Genomic DNA, 16,945 nt, shown 5'->3' on the forward strand with positions numbered 1-16,945 from the left:
ACACTGACTGTACTGTATACACCAGACTTAAACACTGACTGTACTGTATACACCAGACTTACTCACTGACTGTACTGTATACACCAGACTTACACACTGACTGTACTGTATACACCAGACTTAAACACTGACTGTACTGTATACACCAGACTTACACACTGACTGTACTGTATACATCAGACTTACACACTGACTGTACTGTATACACCAGACTTAAACACTGACTGTACTGTATACACCAGACTTAAACACTGACTGTACTGTATACACCAGACTTACACACTGACTGTACTGTATACACCAGACTTACACACTGACTGTACTGTATACACCAGACTTAAACACTGACTGTACTGTATACACCAGACTTACACACTGACTGTACTGTATACATCAGACTTACACACTGACTGTACTGTATACACCAGACTTACACACTGACTGTACTGTATACACCAGACTTAAACACTGACTGTACTGTATACACCAGACTTACACACTGACTGTACTGTATACACCAGACTTACTCACTGACTGTACTGTATACACCAGACTTACACACTGACTGTACTGTATACACCAGACTTAAACACTGACTGTACTGTATACACCAGACTTACACACTGACTGTACTGTATACACCAGACTTAAACACTGACTGTACTGTATACATCAGATTTACACACTGACTCTACTGTATACACCAGACTTACACCATGACTGTGCGGTAGGTAGGGCAGTCAGTAATAGGCGCTGGAGAGGGACAGTAGGATGTGGGCACAGAGCAGGAGCGAGTGTGAGTGCGCGCGCTGTGAGTGGCGCTGCTCTCCTCCCACTGCCACTGGCCGTCCCTCCTCCCCCCGCCGCCCCTTTCTCCCTCCCACATCTGCTAAACTCTCCCGGGCCGAGCCTGCCAGGGAGCCGGGACTCTGCGCCTTCCAGTCCGGACCCGACACCTTCCGCCATCCGGCCACCCTCCTGCCTGGCCAAGGTAAGAAATCCCGAGGACGCTCATCCTTAGCGGAGACACAACTCCCGGGCCCCTCCGTCCAACTGACCCCCCGCCCCAGTATCTGCCCCCCTCTCCTCCCCGGCTGGGAGTGTGTGTAGGGGGCACAGCCTGTACTGGGGGGGGGGGGGGCTGTGTCCCTGATGCTGCCGCCGGGATGAGAATTGTTGGGGTGCGACAGGGTGGCCCCAAGCCAGTTAGCGAGTGCTCCCCTACTCTCAGGCACCGCAGGGAAAACAAAAGCCCTGGCAGCATAGCAGCAGCCATGCCAGCTCCCCTCCCTCCCCTCAGCTGTCTCTCTCATTGGGCCCCACTTCTGCTCATTCCCAACAATACCCCCCAGTGCACCCTCTTTCTCGCCCAGGCCTCATCTCCCTTTCTTAAAAATTTTCTCCTTACAATTTTTTTTTTTTGGAAATGGCCGATTTCTCTGCTGAAAACAGCGCCACCTGCAGGGCCAAATTCCCCAAATACAACAAATTCATTTTGAAAAAAATTTATTTTACTCTTCTCATTTTGTAAGAAAATATTTCAAGTTTCATTTCCTTGTGTTGAGGGGGCAGCCTGCGGGGGATTTTCAGCCCAAACACAGGAATAAAGAGCATTTTAGCCTCTTGGCTTTGGCACAAACCCAACAAAGACGGCAAAGGCCAAATTTATTTATTAATTTTTTTTTTTTTTTTAGCTGAAATTTCATTTTGCTGTGAAATGCATTAGACACGCTTCCAGGGTGTGTGGGGGGCTCAGGGCACAGAAAGGCCCATGAAATCCAAAATGATTTCAGTCATACATGATTTTTTCAATGTTTATTGGAAATTCCCCCCCAATGTAAGGAATTTTGTCCAGACAGCTGCTGCCAGTGCAAGGGACACACCCCAATTTCATTTCTCCCTTTCCCCAATTTCATTTCTCCCTTTCCCCAATTTCATTTCTCCCCTTCCCCAATTTCATTTCTCCCCTTCCCCAATTTCATTTCTCCTCTTCCTGCTAATTTGAGGGAAATTGTCAATGTGGATTTGTCCACAGAGGTTTCTTGCCATTCACTCACTTTCTGACCATGTTGGACAGTGGCTAAAATTTCATGGGAAATCTCAGTCTATTTGACTTGTGCTCGAGTGTAACCTCCAAGGGACACAGTTCTGGGCTGTAACTAGAATATTTAGTAAAATGCAACGGGGCAACTGCCATATTGAATTCTGTTTCATTTTAGCACCTTCATTTCTCTGCTTGCCTTCCTCTGTACCTTACCTTGTGAGCAGCAAACACAAGTGCGGCCCTGATCTCAGGGAACACATTTCCCAAAGAAATTCCACTCCGTTTCCCAGCATTCTTTTATTACTCTGATTGGCTTTGTGTTTCCCACACCAACGTGCCATACAATTTGTATTGTCAGCCCCAACTTATTTGCTTTCAACCACATACAATCGCTCCTTTAACCCTTACTTACTAGTGACACTTGCACACACCATTACTTCCTAATTCTCTTGCCTCCCACACCAAACCGATTGCCGAAAATGGCCTAAATTTTTACTTTTTTTAAAAAAACAAAAAAAATTTCTTTTAAATTTTTTCTTTCAAAGCTGTAAGAATGCCTTTACAGAGCAAATATGGGGGTGCAGTTTCTTTCAGTATCCTGCATTTGATTGGTGGCAAAGAAACAGAATTTGAGAGTTTTCTAAAATGAAAAAAAGTATTGTGAGGGTGTGGGTTTTTTAAATTATTTTTCTGCCATTGAAATCATTTTATTTCATATGGATGCTTTAAGGAGATACATATTTTAAATTTAATGAAATCAGATTTTTTTCACTTGAATTTGATATTTTTCAACACTCTTCTAGGAGATAATCCTCAATAAATCCCACAATGTTTCTAGTGGACTAAATTTATCCCATCACAGACAATACAGAAAGCTGCCCGAAAACAAATTCACCCCCAATATTTTCTGAAATAGAAAATCAATTTGAATATTTATTCTTAATCCTATGAGCCTCCATCAAATACAATATAAATATTTATAACATGAAAAGCCTGAATTTGCTCGTGGCTAAAATAAAGTCCTAACCATTTCTAATAACGTGAGACCCAGAAAAATCCAATATTGTAGGAAAATGTCATGTAGTTTCTCCATTTAATGGGCCAGATATCCAATTTGCAATATGTTGGGGGCTAACTTGTATTGAAATGAGGGTTCTCTACAGAAGGCTTTAAAATATGGGAAATGAACCAAAATAAAACAAAGAAAAATTTAAATATGCTTATGAAAAATTAAAATTACTTTTTTTTTTCTTAGCTGCCATGGATGTGAGGGTGCCACAAAGAATCTTCTCCATGAAACATGAATAACATGTAGCTTGGGAAGCCAGGAGTTTACTCTCCTTAAAGTTGAATTTAGGGGAATATGTTTGTATAACCACGTTTATTGGGGGTTAGGAACAGTGTCCCCCAAGGCCTGACTATTGGGGTGCCAAACTGAAGATACAAGATGAATGCCCATTTTACAAATATGAGTTCCTTAACAAGGAGCAAGACGTGCTTGTTGCTGAATGGAAAGGGTTTCTCACCCTTCTGCTACATTTCTAATGCATTTGGCTTTGAATTTGTACAGCTAGATATTGTTTGACATTTACTGCTCTTGCACTTGGCCACTTAAACTTCATATGTTCTTTTTCTAGCAGCAGCTTTTATTTTCCATGATTATTTTGGCTTTTGTGAAGGCCATTGAGGACTTTGTTTGCGCTGAGGTGTGTGTGTTCCACAAGTAATTGTTTTAACCAAAGCCACACAATGCCGCAAACCTCAAGGGTTCAATAAAACAGATGTTGGACCTTTAAAGGCGTAATGGGTGGAGTAAGGACTAGAGTGTAGAAACACCATCAACCAGAGCTTTAACTAGAAATGGAAAAGGTGAAAGAGTTGGGGCCAACATGTTTTTTTTTAATGTCATGCAGAATGTTCCGAAAATCTAAATTTTGGTTTGAATGTAAAAAAAAATAAGTTTTATGGCAGGAGAAGATAATATAAACTGCCTCAATGTTGGATGGCATGGATCAAGTCTAATCCATTGAGTGGCCTAGAAATACCAGACTATTTAGAATAGGGGTCCCCAACCCTTTTTACCTGTGAGCCACATTCAAATTTAAACAAAGTCGGAAAGCAAGGCAAGCAAATAAAGGCTGTGCTTGGCTATTGGTAGCCCCTATGCAGACTTGCAGCCTTCAGGAGGTTCTGGTTTTTATGCACCAAAACTTGCCTCCAAGCCAGGAATTAAAAAAAAAAATATGCAGCTGCTTTGAGGCTACTGGGAGCAACATCCAAGGGGTTGGGGAGCCCTACCCCAGAGCCACTGGTTGGGGTCACTGATTTGGAGGATTAAGGGCAAAGTGTGGCCCAAACTTTAGATTTGCCAGAATCCTAAGTGTTTATCCAAGCTAAGTTTGAACATTTCAAGGCCGCTTTTTACATTCTAGACAACGGAATGTGACCTTTTTGTGTTAACAAAACATGACATTTTTGTTGCTTTGAATTTCACTGTGCCTTATGATAAATTGTTATAAATTTTATGTTTAAGTGTCTCCTATTCTTTGGGACTGACGCCTGACATTTGAAGTAAGCATAGCTAGAACAAATCTGTAGCCAATCAGAGTACTGATACAACAGAAGATCCTTTCCTTATCTTTCAGATGTTGTTACTGCAATTTCACAGCCACCAACCCACAAGTCAGAATTGGCTTGTACCAAGGCTTTAGTGAATCAAGACCTCCATGTTATTGCAGAGTCTCTAAGGAAAACAATAGCAAGTCTGATTGGTGTTTGTTTGCACGAGCAGCCTTGTATTGGTGCACCACAACATCACATATTTGTGTTGCATTTATTTCTGGCAAAATAACAAAAATAAATTTGACACTTTTGTGACTTTTTACAAAGTTTAACCAAACCAGATGCCTATGCAAATTTTGTTCATCTAGATGGTGCTATATGATGGATATGCCATAGATTAAACTGGGAAATACTAAGATGTTTGGAATGTTACAAGACATTTGACCCAAAAATGGCCTTCTAGCCTCATAAAAGTCTTTTCAGAGGAACTTGCTGAGATCTGGCACCACAATTAGAAATTATAAAGGATTTTTCATAGAAATCTCTGTTAATAAATAAGGATATCTTTGTGATTTGTTAGCCAACCCAAAGCCTGTATGTTGGGATTGACTGCCTCCTAGTACCCCACTCCTGCCAGATGCATGCCTTTTTATATACTCGCACGCAGCCATGCCCCACCCCCTTCCATGATGTCACAGTTGGCCGCGGGTATATAAATAGGAATGCATGGCAGATTAGGGTCTGGTGTGGGTTCTCTGGGGTTGGGGTCAGGTGTGGGTTGAGTTTTTCTCAACCAGCACACTATTATTTTGTTGTGTCCCTCTTGGGACTTGGTGGAACACTTGTGTCCCCTAGTTTATTCTTTTGTCTATATGTTATTTCTGGGTGTAAGGGATAGGGACTGTGTTCTGATCCTGGTGGGTTAGTATATTTTGATATATCTGGCGTGAATGTCACTTGACCTATTTGAGGAAATGTTTGCTCTCTGTATAATGTCAGTAACAAGTGATATGTGCAGAGGATATTTGCTATTGTGTTCCTGGAAAGAATGGGTCATGGAATAATGATATCAAATGTGAGTTCTCCTTCTGTGTGCAATGCTTATAGTATTGGGCACCTCGGCTGGTGTCGGCAGTTCCTCACCATGACCAGACTGGCACCTATTACTTTCCATGTACAATCCAAACGCCCGATTGTAGGTGGCACCTCCCCTAATGATAAATAACTGTCACTTTGTTGAGATTTCCCTTATTTGAAGAGAAGGAACCAGAGTCTGTGTCCCACATCGCTGAGTAAATATGCCATTTTCAGATTGTCTGCATGTTAATTGCTCTTCTGATTAAGATACTTATAAAATGAATGTAAATGGAGAGTTTGCAAGCTCACCCAGTCTTCCAGGTGTTGCATAGTGGGAGAATTGCACCACAAATCTATTTCCATAAAATTATCGTTAAACCACACATCTGTTATCAGAGCAGGGGTAAGACATAGTAAGGACTCAATAACATTATTGGCAGTTTGCGATTACTAAACCCCTGGATGGGCTATTGCAGACAGGCCCTAGAAGCCAGAGGCAACTGTTGTGCAATTTGCCACATACTTGTGATCCCTCCCATAGTGGGAGTCATGTGCAGTAAGCGGAGATTAATTGTTTTGTTTAATAGATTTTCTCATTTCTTCCCACAGTTGTGTTTAAAATGTTGCACTTTCATGTAAATTGCTTACATTTCTTTCCCTTCCAAGTTGTGCTTGTATAATTGTCGCTGCAGAGGAATTTGGCCTTCCGCTTCCTTTTCAAATACGTTTTGCAGGAGAATCGCTGCCCTAGAAAAATGTCATCAATCAGAGTGCCCGGGAATGCTGAAATACATGAAGGTGCCCAAGGAGTCAGAGACAATCCTAATCATTCCATTCTTAAGTGTCTCCTGGAAAAATGCTATTAATGATGACTATCAGGCCCATTACGAGTCCTGAGATGTTCTGATCCATTTAGCAAATATTTGCTATGGGTTCCCAGCAGATGGAGTAATAACGGAGGGGGCATAAAAATAACTATAAATATTTCAGTACATTGAAATTATATCATGTTGTTTTTAAAATAAAAATTCGATTTTAGCAGTATAACATTTTCGTCATTCAAATATTGATTTAGTGTCTCCTGGACTCTCCCATATTCATACAATGATATAGAACCAGTACCAAGAGAAATATTTGTCACATTTTACTCATTGTTTGGACTAGATGTTGAATCTATTTTTGGGTTAAATAAATTGTAGAGAAGTTCTTGTTGCTTGGAAAGACATTCAGCACTAGGGTGAAGCCAAGTGGCCATTGGTTGAAGTTGGAGAGATGCATTACTATGATTTATCACTAATAAATGGATTATTCAGTATATTTTCTATCACCTTTCTCTAAAATTACACCAGTCCCAACCACAATACATTTTGAGAGACTGATCTGAACCTCTGGCACCTCCTGTTTCATGATTAAATATTTATTCTGCTTGTTCTGAGCCACATGAATATCTGTAAAGGACCCAACCCTATGCTTTAGGAATGGTGGGCTAATGGCGATCAGTCGGTTCCGACACTGCAATGAATGGATTTTGCATGTGAATGAGAAATATTGTGTACATCAGTGGAAATGTACAGCATTCATGCCTGAGAATTCCTGTTATATATTTATTCTCAGGGTTTGTTTGTGAATATTCCATCAGCCAAAGTCATGCAAAATATACTGCAATTTGCATAATGTTTACAAAAATAACTTTGGGAATAAAGTGGCCTCATTCTGTCGGTGCATTGGAACGATGCTAGAGCCACAGATATATCAGCCTAACTTGCTTGTCCTGCTTGTACATATGAATATAGAGGAGATGGGGGGGGGGGTTGGCAGAAGACTACCCGATTGAGGTTCTAAGGAAGCACACTGTTTTTTGTGGCCCTGGTTTTAGCCCAGTGCTCTGGCATTACCTGCATGGTCATGGGTTCCTTGAACATGATGGAATAAGGACTTTCCAAAGGTCACTTACTACAGGGAGCCAGTTGAGGAGCAGTTCTTTATACGTGTACAAAGAGTGGGGAGATCTCTAGAATGAATCCTTATCTCAAAACCATGTTGTGTAACACAATATCCTACTGCTCCTGTATCCTAATGCACACATGCAAATGGCACATAGGAAAGTAGTTAAATATGCCCCCTCCTGTGCTGCCACTTGATGAATGGAAGTTGGATTAATGCCAATACTGACACTCTTGGGTGTATCCCATTCGTCTCACTGGAAGATGTCAGGGAACTAAGATGATTGCTATTGACCTGGTGAAAACAAACACTGGCTGAAATGTACCATCAGATCCAATTTGATCAGTTGAAACTCAAAATGTAATCTGCCAGTGTTGGGGGGGGGGGGGGTTGAACACTGCATTGGCCAAAGCTTGAGCTCTCTTCCTGGTCGCAGTTGGTCCCGTTTCATGATGTTCCGTCAGTGAAGCAATTTTTCTTTTCCACTTGTAAGAAATCCCCCTGAATCTGTTATAATTTTGTTTTTAAAACAATAATGCTACACATAGTCCTTGTAGTGTAGGGATGGTTAATCCACATTCGGTGCCATATTCTGTTACTTTTCCTTCTCTGCCAGATGCCAGTGGATTGTGCCAACTGGGCAGCAGAGTCTGCTGTGGGATTCTGAATTGAGTTCCCATTTTGATTCTGCAATGAGTTCCCTGGCTAAGTTATAATGTTGGTGTAGAAGGGGTTGATCATTCACCCGCTTGGATCTTGGGAGATGATACAAGAGAACTGACCGTGTGTGGTGGGATGAAGCCAAAGTTGCTTTAATTTCCAATTACATTTACAAACAACCTTAAAATGATTGAAAATGTGTCATTTATACTGGAAAGTTGTTTAGAAACTCATTTGCTTTCATGATGTTGGCAGTCTTCCAGTTGCCATGACATGGCCAGTATCACCCTCAACTGAAAATATTCCCTGTAATTCTGAAGGTATTGTGTGTTTGTTTAGCCTGCTTGAAGGCACATGTTTTGTTAGGAAAAGTAATATTTTATAGAGAGAGTTTTTTTATCTGAAGAGAGTGTAGAGAGCCATGATATTTGACCCCCAGTTATCTGCACTTAAGTACTGAGTTCTTTGTATTCTGAATAGTGTGTACTCTATGTTTTGTAAATGCAGACCTGTGGGTGTTTGAATGGCAGTCTCTATAGCTACACAGCTCCTTCTTTCTATAAACAGTGTTAGGGATATAATAAATGATATAGAGGTGAGTACTATATCCTGAGAAAGAAAAAACATTTTTGGACAGATGAAACCTCTAAGAATGATGGCAAGAAAAAAGTATGGAGAAGGCTTGGACCAGCTCATGATCCAAAGCATACCACATTATCTATAAAACGTGGCGGAGGCAGTGTGATGGCTTGGGCGTGCATGGCTGCCAATGGCACTGGGACACTAGTGTTTATCAATGATGTGACACAGGACAGAAGGACCCGAATTAATTCGGAGGTGTTCAGAGACATAATGTCTGCTCAAATCCAGCTAAATGCAGTCAAATTGATTGGGAGGCGTTTCATAATACAGATGGACAATGACCCAAAACATACAGCCAAAGCAACCCATTAGTTTATTAAAGCAAAGAAGTGGAATATTATTGAATGACCAAGTCAGTCACCTGATCTGAACCCAATTGAGCTGCATTTCACTTGTTGAAGACTAAACTTTGGACAGAAAGGCCCACAAACAAGCAGCTACTGAAAGCTGCAGTAAAGGCCTGGAAGAGCATTAAAAAGGAGGAAACCCAGAATCTGGTGATGTTCAAGACTTCAGGCTGTCATAGGGTTTTCAACCAAGTATTCGAAATGAACATTTTATTTTCTGTTTTTTAATTTGTCTAATTACTTTTGAGCCCCTGAAATGAAGTGATTGTGTTAAAAAAAAAGGCTTTAGTTCCTCACAATCTTTTTGTTCAACCCACTGAATTAAAGCTGAATGTCTGCAGTTCAACTGCATCTGAGTTGTTTCATTTAAAATTCGTTGTGGTAATGTACAGAAAGAACCAAGTTGTCTCTGTCCAAAGATTTTATGGACCTAACTGTATACGTCTGCTAAAGCGTTAGCGAGTGCACCTACATGAATCTTGACATCATTAAGCTTCTTCAAGCCACTAGCTGAACACCAAGGCCCAACCCGTCGGAGCCTCTGTCCCACATGTTCCATATTAGAAAAGACACTAAATCTAGTTAGTAGATTGTGGTATTTTCAAAGTTTAGAATTCTTCTAAAGGGATTAAACCACCTGTGTGCTGTAGATTACGCCTAAAGCATGTTGAGGCCAGAAGCCAAGCCCCTGCAATCCCACCACTATTGCATGAGGCCTCGTTGGGAAAGAGCCTCTAGGAACGGGGGGAGTTTATGAAGTGCTTTGATTATTTTGCAGCAAAAATTGAGAATCTGAATTTCATAAGTTAACATTTTTCAAGATTTATTAAGCAAAAAAACCACCAAGTGGAATTCAAATGCTTGGCATCTCAAAGCTGATGAGTTCATGTAGAAGCCAGAGATTGTTGCCAAAATGAAAGCTGTTTTTCAGTTTGAATTCTTGAGATTAATTTTAGATTTGACAATATTATGACAGATTCACAGGGATTTAAATGATTGAATATGATGGGTAAAATGGGATTTCACAGAGTGCCAGTTGTTTTCAAGTTTTTACACAAGATTAATGCTTTTGAGATTAAAGTTGAAATTAAAGTTCTACTGGGCTGCTTTTTGGTTCCCATGAGAAAATCCCTTCCCTGAAAAGTCCAGTGCCTTGGAATAAATAATAATTGGTCAGAATAAAATAAAAACAAAAAAATAAGGATTGACTGTGCTTTCTGTCCTCCCGGCACCTTACTTTAGGAGTAAAGTTGCGCTCCTTAACCAGTTGTTTAATGGCTGGCTTTCCTTGGCCATGTAGCACTATGCCGAGTATAAATAGATGCTATCTGCTGCACTGTGTGGGAGTCTGAAGGCTCCATTGTACTGTACGTGCTACAAGGCTACTGTACTAAATTGTTATGGAAAATTAAAATGTTCAATTTGGAAGATGAAACTTGGCCAGGAACCAGTAAACTTGAATGTGTTTTGCATGAGTGACTTTAGACTGTGGGTTTCAGGGAAGCAGTGGGGTATGATCCTGTACAATAGCTGCTTCTGTTTTCCAAATCTTTCCTACTTTTGGCATCTTCTGAAATATTTATTTTATTTAAAACTGCCACTGAACATAAAATATATAAATGCTTGGCTATGGAAAGAAGCTTTCCGTTCGTATGACTCTGCTCGGATTGTGTCTCGGCAAGTTTATACCTTACCTGCGACTTAAGTGACCTTCCAATCAAAGTGGCCACAATCGATCACTGGCCACAGCAGCCCACTGAAATCCCCCCTCTGCTACATAGTATTAACTTCTGTGTGTAACACACATGTGCCTGCACCAAGGGCCGGATTTACATAGCGGGCTCCCCTAGGCCCGCTGTCGTTCGTCACCCCCGTCCCCTCCCTTGTATTCGCTCAAATTTTCATCATCGGGATTGGAGCAATGGGGATTGGTGCACGGGAAATTTAAAAAACCAATCTATCTCCTGTACATCCCCAATGTTTCTGAACCAATGTGGATGTGGTTGGTCAGCATGCCGCCCCCTAAAATCTTGCCGGCCTAGGCCCGGGCCTTGGTGGCCTCTCCACAAATCCGGGCCTGCCTGCACCCTCACCACTCTATAGTACGCAATGTACCCAGCCATGGAAAGGTCTTGCACAATTCAAAGAGGAATGATCATGGCAACAATTTCTTCATTTTCAGTTATTTTACTGAAGTTTCATTTAGAAACAGACAAGGGTTTTCTGAAATCTAATAAGGCAAGCTGGGCGGTTGTGCCAGTGTTCAGCACCACACAACAGAACAGCCACTCGGGTTCTACATTAGTGTTTCATGGGATACGCGCAATGTCCTCCCAGTAAAAGAGCATTTTGGGTAAATGAAATTGTATAAAAACCCTTCACTTGATTCCTTTCTGTGCTGCTTGCACTGTCAGAATAGAACCCAAAATTTGCCAACAGCAGGGAAATCAGCACCAATGCAGCTGGATAATCACTTGGCACGGTGTGCCATCTGGCTTCTCTTGCCCTAAGGCCTAGTCATTTTCTGGCAAGATTCTAAACTGTCTGGCAAAAGCCCAAATTTCTATGCACATGAGATTTTTCTGTTCCTTCCCTGTACAAACCTTAAAGCGTTGCCCCTTACCCTATTGTTCTATTCAGCCTTGTATCCTTTCATATACAAGTATGGGACCTGTTGTCTAGAATGCTTGGAACCTGGGGTTTTCCGGATAAAGGATCTTTTCGTAATTTGGATCTTTATACCTTAAGTCTACAATCATTTAAACATTAAATAAACCCAATAGGCTGGTTTTGCTTCCAATAAGGATTAATTATATCTTAATTGGGATCAAGTACAAGCTACTGTTTTATTATTACACTGAAAAATTATTTTTAAAAATTTGGATTATTTGGATAAAATGGGAGTCTATGGGAAATTGTAATTCAAAACTTTCTGGATAACTGGTCCCATACCTGTACAAAGGAAATATTAGACAGAAACAATAGATACAGGTATGGCACATGTTATCCAAAATGCTCGGGACCTGGGGTCTTCCAGATAATGGATCTTTTGGTAATTTGGATCTTCATACCGCAAGTCTACTAGAAAATCATATAAACAACCCAATAGGCTGGAGTTGCCTCCAATAAGGATCAATTATATATTAGTTGGGGTAAAGTACACGGCACTGTTTTGTTATTACAGAGGAAAGGAAATAATTTTTGTAAAATATGGATTATTTGGATAAAATAGTCTATGGGAGACGGCCTTTTCGTAATTTGGAGCTTTCTGGATATTGGGTTTCCGGATAAAAGATCCTATACCTGTCTGCATATATCTGCATAGATTTTATACATATACAGTTTGGTCCATAAATCTTTGGACAGAGACAACTTTTTTCTAATTTTGGTTCTGTACATTCCCACAATGTATTTTAAATAAAACAACTCAGATGCAGTTGAACTGCAGACTTTCAGCTTTAATTCAGTGGGTTGAACAAAAAGATTGCATAAACATGTGAGGAACTAAAGCAATTGGACAATTGACTCAAAGGCTATTTCATGGGCAGGTGTGGGCAATTCCTTTGTTATGTCATTATCAATGAAGGAGATAAAAGCCCCGGGGGGGGGGGGTTGCATGTGAGTGCATGCAGTCAAAGGAGCTCTCCATGCAGATGAAACAAGCCAAACAGAAACAGAAATTGCTACAATATTAGGAGTGGCAAAACCTACAGTTTGATACATCCTGAGAAAGAAAGAAAGAAAGAAAGCACTGGTGAACTCGGCAACTTAAAAAGACCTGGACGTCCACGGAAGACAACAGTGGTAGATGATCACAGAATCATTTCCATGGTGAAACCCCTTCACAACAGGCAAACAAGTGAACAACGCTCTCCAGGAGGTAGGTGTATCGATATCCAAGTCTACCATAAAGAGAAGACTGCATGAAAGTAAATACAGAGGGTGCACTGCAAGGTGCAAGCCACTCATAAGCATCAAGAATAGAAAGGCTAGATTGGACTTTGCTAAAAAAAAAATCTAAAAAAGCCAGCACAGTTCTGGAAAAATGTTCTTTGGACAGATGAAACCAAGATCAACCTCTACCAGAATGATGGCAAGAAAAAAGTATGGAGAAGGCTTGGAACAGCTCATGATACAAAGCATACCACATCATCTATAAAACATGGTGGAGGCAGTGTGATGGCTTGGGCGTGCATGGCTGCCAGTGGCACTGGGACACTAGTGTTTATCCATGATGTGACACAGGAGGTGTTCAGAGACATACTGTCTGCTCAAATCCAGCTAAATGCAGTCAAATTGATCGGGAGGCGTTTCATAATACAGATGGACAATGACCCAAAACATACAGCCAAAGCAAACCAGGAGTTTATTAAAGCAAAGTAATTGAATATTCTTGAATGGCCAAGTCAGTCACCTGATCTGAACCCAATTGAGCTGCATTTCACTTGTTGAAGATTAAACTTCGGACAGAAAGACCCACAAACAAAAAACAACTGAAAGCCCCTGCAGTAAAGGCCTGGCAGAGCATTAAAAAGGAGGAAACCCAGAATCTGGTGATGTCCATGAGTTCAAGACTTCAGACTGTCATTGTATGTATGTATGTATTAGAAATGAACATTTTATTTTCAGTTTTTTAATTTATCCAGTTACTTTTGAGCCCCTGAAATGAAGTGATTGTGTTAAAAAAAGGCTTTAGTTCCTCACATTTTTATGCAATCTTTTTGTTCAACCCACTGAATTAAAGCTGAAAGTCTGCAGTTCAACTGCATCTGACTTGTTTCATTTAAAATTCATTGTGGTAATATAAAGAACCAAAATTAGAAAAAAGTTGTCTCTGTCCAAAGATTTATGGACCTAACTGTAATCTGTTTGCAAGTGATTTAAGGTTACATTTTTAAATTGTTCAGAAAACACCAGCTTCTTGCTGGTTTGTAACATGCCTAGTTTATATGTCAAATTCTGACTGGGAGGCATTGGTGCCAAAGATTCCTAGCCTTGGTATTCCCCACCTAATGACGGCTCCCAGAATCTCTGGATCACTTTGGGTCACTCTGGTTTCAGAGGTTCTGACATTAGCCAAGTAAAACCCTTGGTGCTGTTTGGACCTGCCCATCATAGTGACATTGTGTAAAGAAACCATCCAAGTGGATCACAAAATAACTCCCTCCCCACATGACTCCAGAACTGTATGTTTGTAGGGGGAGAGGTGAGAGCGGCAGGTCATTGCCTGGAGGTGCTAGGGTGCAGCCATGTAAATTGCAGCCGATCAATAGATTTTAACAAGTTACTAGAAACCAAAATCCAATGAATCATTTCCGTGAGCAGCTGATGATGCAGTCTCTGCCTAAAAAAACAACAATCAATAGACCTTTTTTTTAAAAAAAATTCTATTGATGCCATTGATTGGCCGCATGGGGATCTGGGCCAGATACTTTCAAGTTAATTGGTTAAGATGTTGAAATGATGTTGGTTGGTTGCATGGGTTTCTATGTTTTCTGAGTTGTAGATGAAAGACACTGTGTTCCTATTATATCCTGAACTTTAACTTGGACGGTTCCTAATGCATGGGGGCCTGTGAGCCCAGAGCTATTGGGAGCAGGCTCTATTAAGCCAGTGTTTGGTGATGTTGCATGATCTATGTAATTTTTTGCCTTTATGCAAGAGTTCTTGAATTTAGTTTAAATTTGATATTCCCCTTTAAACATTCAGCCCTTGGTTTGTTGGGATTGGGAATAATCTCCCGAACATTTCCTACCAGAAATCATTCTTGTACACACTGGCTGAATAAAGCAGAGATGTGTGGGAAATGAAAGTGAGTGGACTGAGCTTGTGCTTCTGGAATATAGAAATGTGCTCCATGTGACTGAGCACTTCATGCACATCAGTCCATACATACATTTGTATCAAGACTGGATGGGAAAGTGTAGTGATGATTGGGAATGAGCAGATTCACACACAACCACTCCTTCCCCTGTGCTTTATACAAATAGACTATTATTTTAGCCAAATGTAACCTTTGTGGCTTTTTGTGCAAAATTGATTCATACAATTTTTATTTCCCAACCTATGAAATGGCAAGCAGTTCTACAGGGAGCAGGAGCATCGTTCACCAGATTGATTTGCTGTCAGACCAGTGTTGCATTTAATGGGTAGTGCCGGTGACCAGGCAGTATTCCAAGGGGAAATCCGGCTACGTATCTGTGGAGCCGTTTAGCGTGAAGACAAATGGATTGAGCACGGCAAGGGTTGCAAACATCTGCCCAAATCTGGAATTGAGCTCGGTTCTTGGCCACTTTTTAGTTATGAGATGTCTACTGCTTTTTGTTATGTCGAATTCTGAGCATGACTGGCAGTAGCCAGCTGGCTCCATTTACAGAGCTGCTTGTGGATGCAATAAGTGTGCACAACTTGGTTTGCTAAGGAATTCCTGGTTCCCGCATCTTGGGATCGCTTCGTAAATCCAGCATGGGGAATTTAGTTAATTCCAGCAGGCGCTTGCCAAGGTTATGCACAGCTGAGCTCTGTGGCAAGTCCTTGTGTGCCAGCTCTGTGATTAGGGTCCTGTGCCAGGGCTAAGAGTGTGCTTGCCCTCTGCCCTCACTGACCGTGACAAATAAAGAGGCAGTTTCCTATGGATATGTTACTTTATGTGCTCCTCTATAAACCCCACACAATTGCTTATTATTATAATACTCTCCTATTTGCATTGTTTCTATATTGAGAAGCAGACCAGGAAGGACATGTACAGTGTCGGACTGGGACACCAGGGGCCCACCCAAAAACCTTTGACCAGGGGCCCACCAATTAATTTTAGACAAGGGGCCCACTTTAAGTGCTATTATTTTTCCTCTCCTCACTCAACCTCTATTCTCTTAGTCTCTTCTTTAGACACTATAATCTATTATTCCATCTATTTCGCCTCTTTGTTCTCATAGAAATAGGGAATGACCATGAAATAGGCCAAATGTTTAGCAGCAGGAGGGTCCACTAACACCTGGGACCACCGGGAGTTTTCCTGGTATCCCTGTGGGCCAGTCCGACACTGGACATGTAGGAGCTGAGGTATTCACAATTTAGTCCTTGGTTTTACCAGGATTCTACATTAGTCTGTGCCTATTTTATTGTTGCCTGATGTTTATAGATTTTTAATAGAATTTAAAAATAATACATTTGGAACTTTTCAGTGTCTAACAAGGTACATAAACAAATTGTATGGTAATTCTTCTGAATCCAGAGCAGATGTATTTGCCCTGCTGATCGCATCATTAAGGCCACTTGATCCTGGCCATAGCAGTATAACACAAATGTTGTCTTTTCTCCTTTGCTCCCCACTTTCCAGACATAACTCTTTATCAATCTCATCATCCCTTTTCCCTAATTCATTCCAATACCTGTACTGGCTTTTCAGCCTCCGTTAACACAGCAATTGTTATTGTCTCTCATAGAGCATTCTGGGAGATACAAACCTTCCATTTTATATATAAATTCCTTTAGGGTTTATCCATAAAGCAGAGGTAATGTTAATAGATAATTTTTGCCTGGAGGGGCATGTTTGTTTGACATAGACAAATTGTTGCTTTCAGTTACAACAATATTAAAATGCCTGTATGAAAAGAGGAATATGGTAACATGGTATTGGGCTATTTTGGAAATACAGGGTGAAATTAAA

General features: G+C 40.9%; 1 protein-coding gene across 3 annotated transcripts in view; it reads left to right on the forward strand.

Annotated features, from left to right (window-relative positions):
* The first annotated feature begins 827 nt into the window (after positions 1 to 827).
* Positions 828 to 16,945, forward strand: part of znf618.S (zinc finger protein 618 S homeolog) — a 46,537-nt gene continuing 30,419 nt past the window's right edge. For 2 of the 3 annotated variants that reach the window (XM_018232479.2, XM_018232477.2), the window contains exon 1: positions 828 to 991. The gene's annotated coding sequence lies outside the window, so the exon portion shown is untranslated. The remainder of the gene's footprint in view (positions 992 to 16,945) is intronic. The other variant, XM_018232478.2, reaches the window with a different exon arrangement.

The sequence above is a fragment of the Xenopus laevis genome, chromosome 8S (assembly GCF_017654675.1).
Source record: "Xenopus laevis strain J_2021 chromosome 8S, Xenopus_laevis_v10.1, whole genome shotgun sequence".
Lineage (NCBI taxonomy): Eukaryota > Metazoa > Chordata > Amphibia > Anura > Pipidae > Xenopus > Xenopus laevis.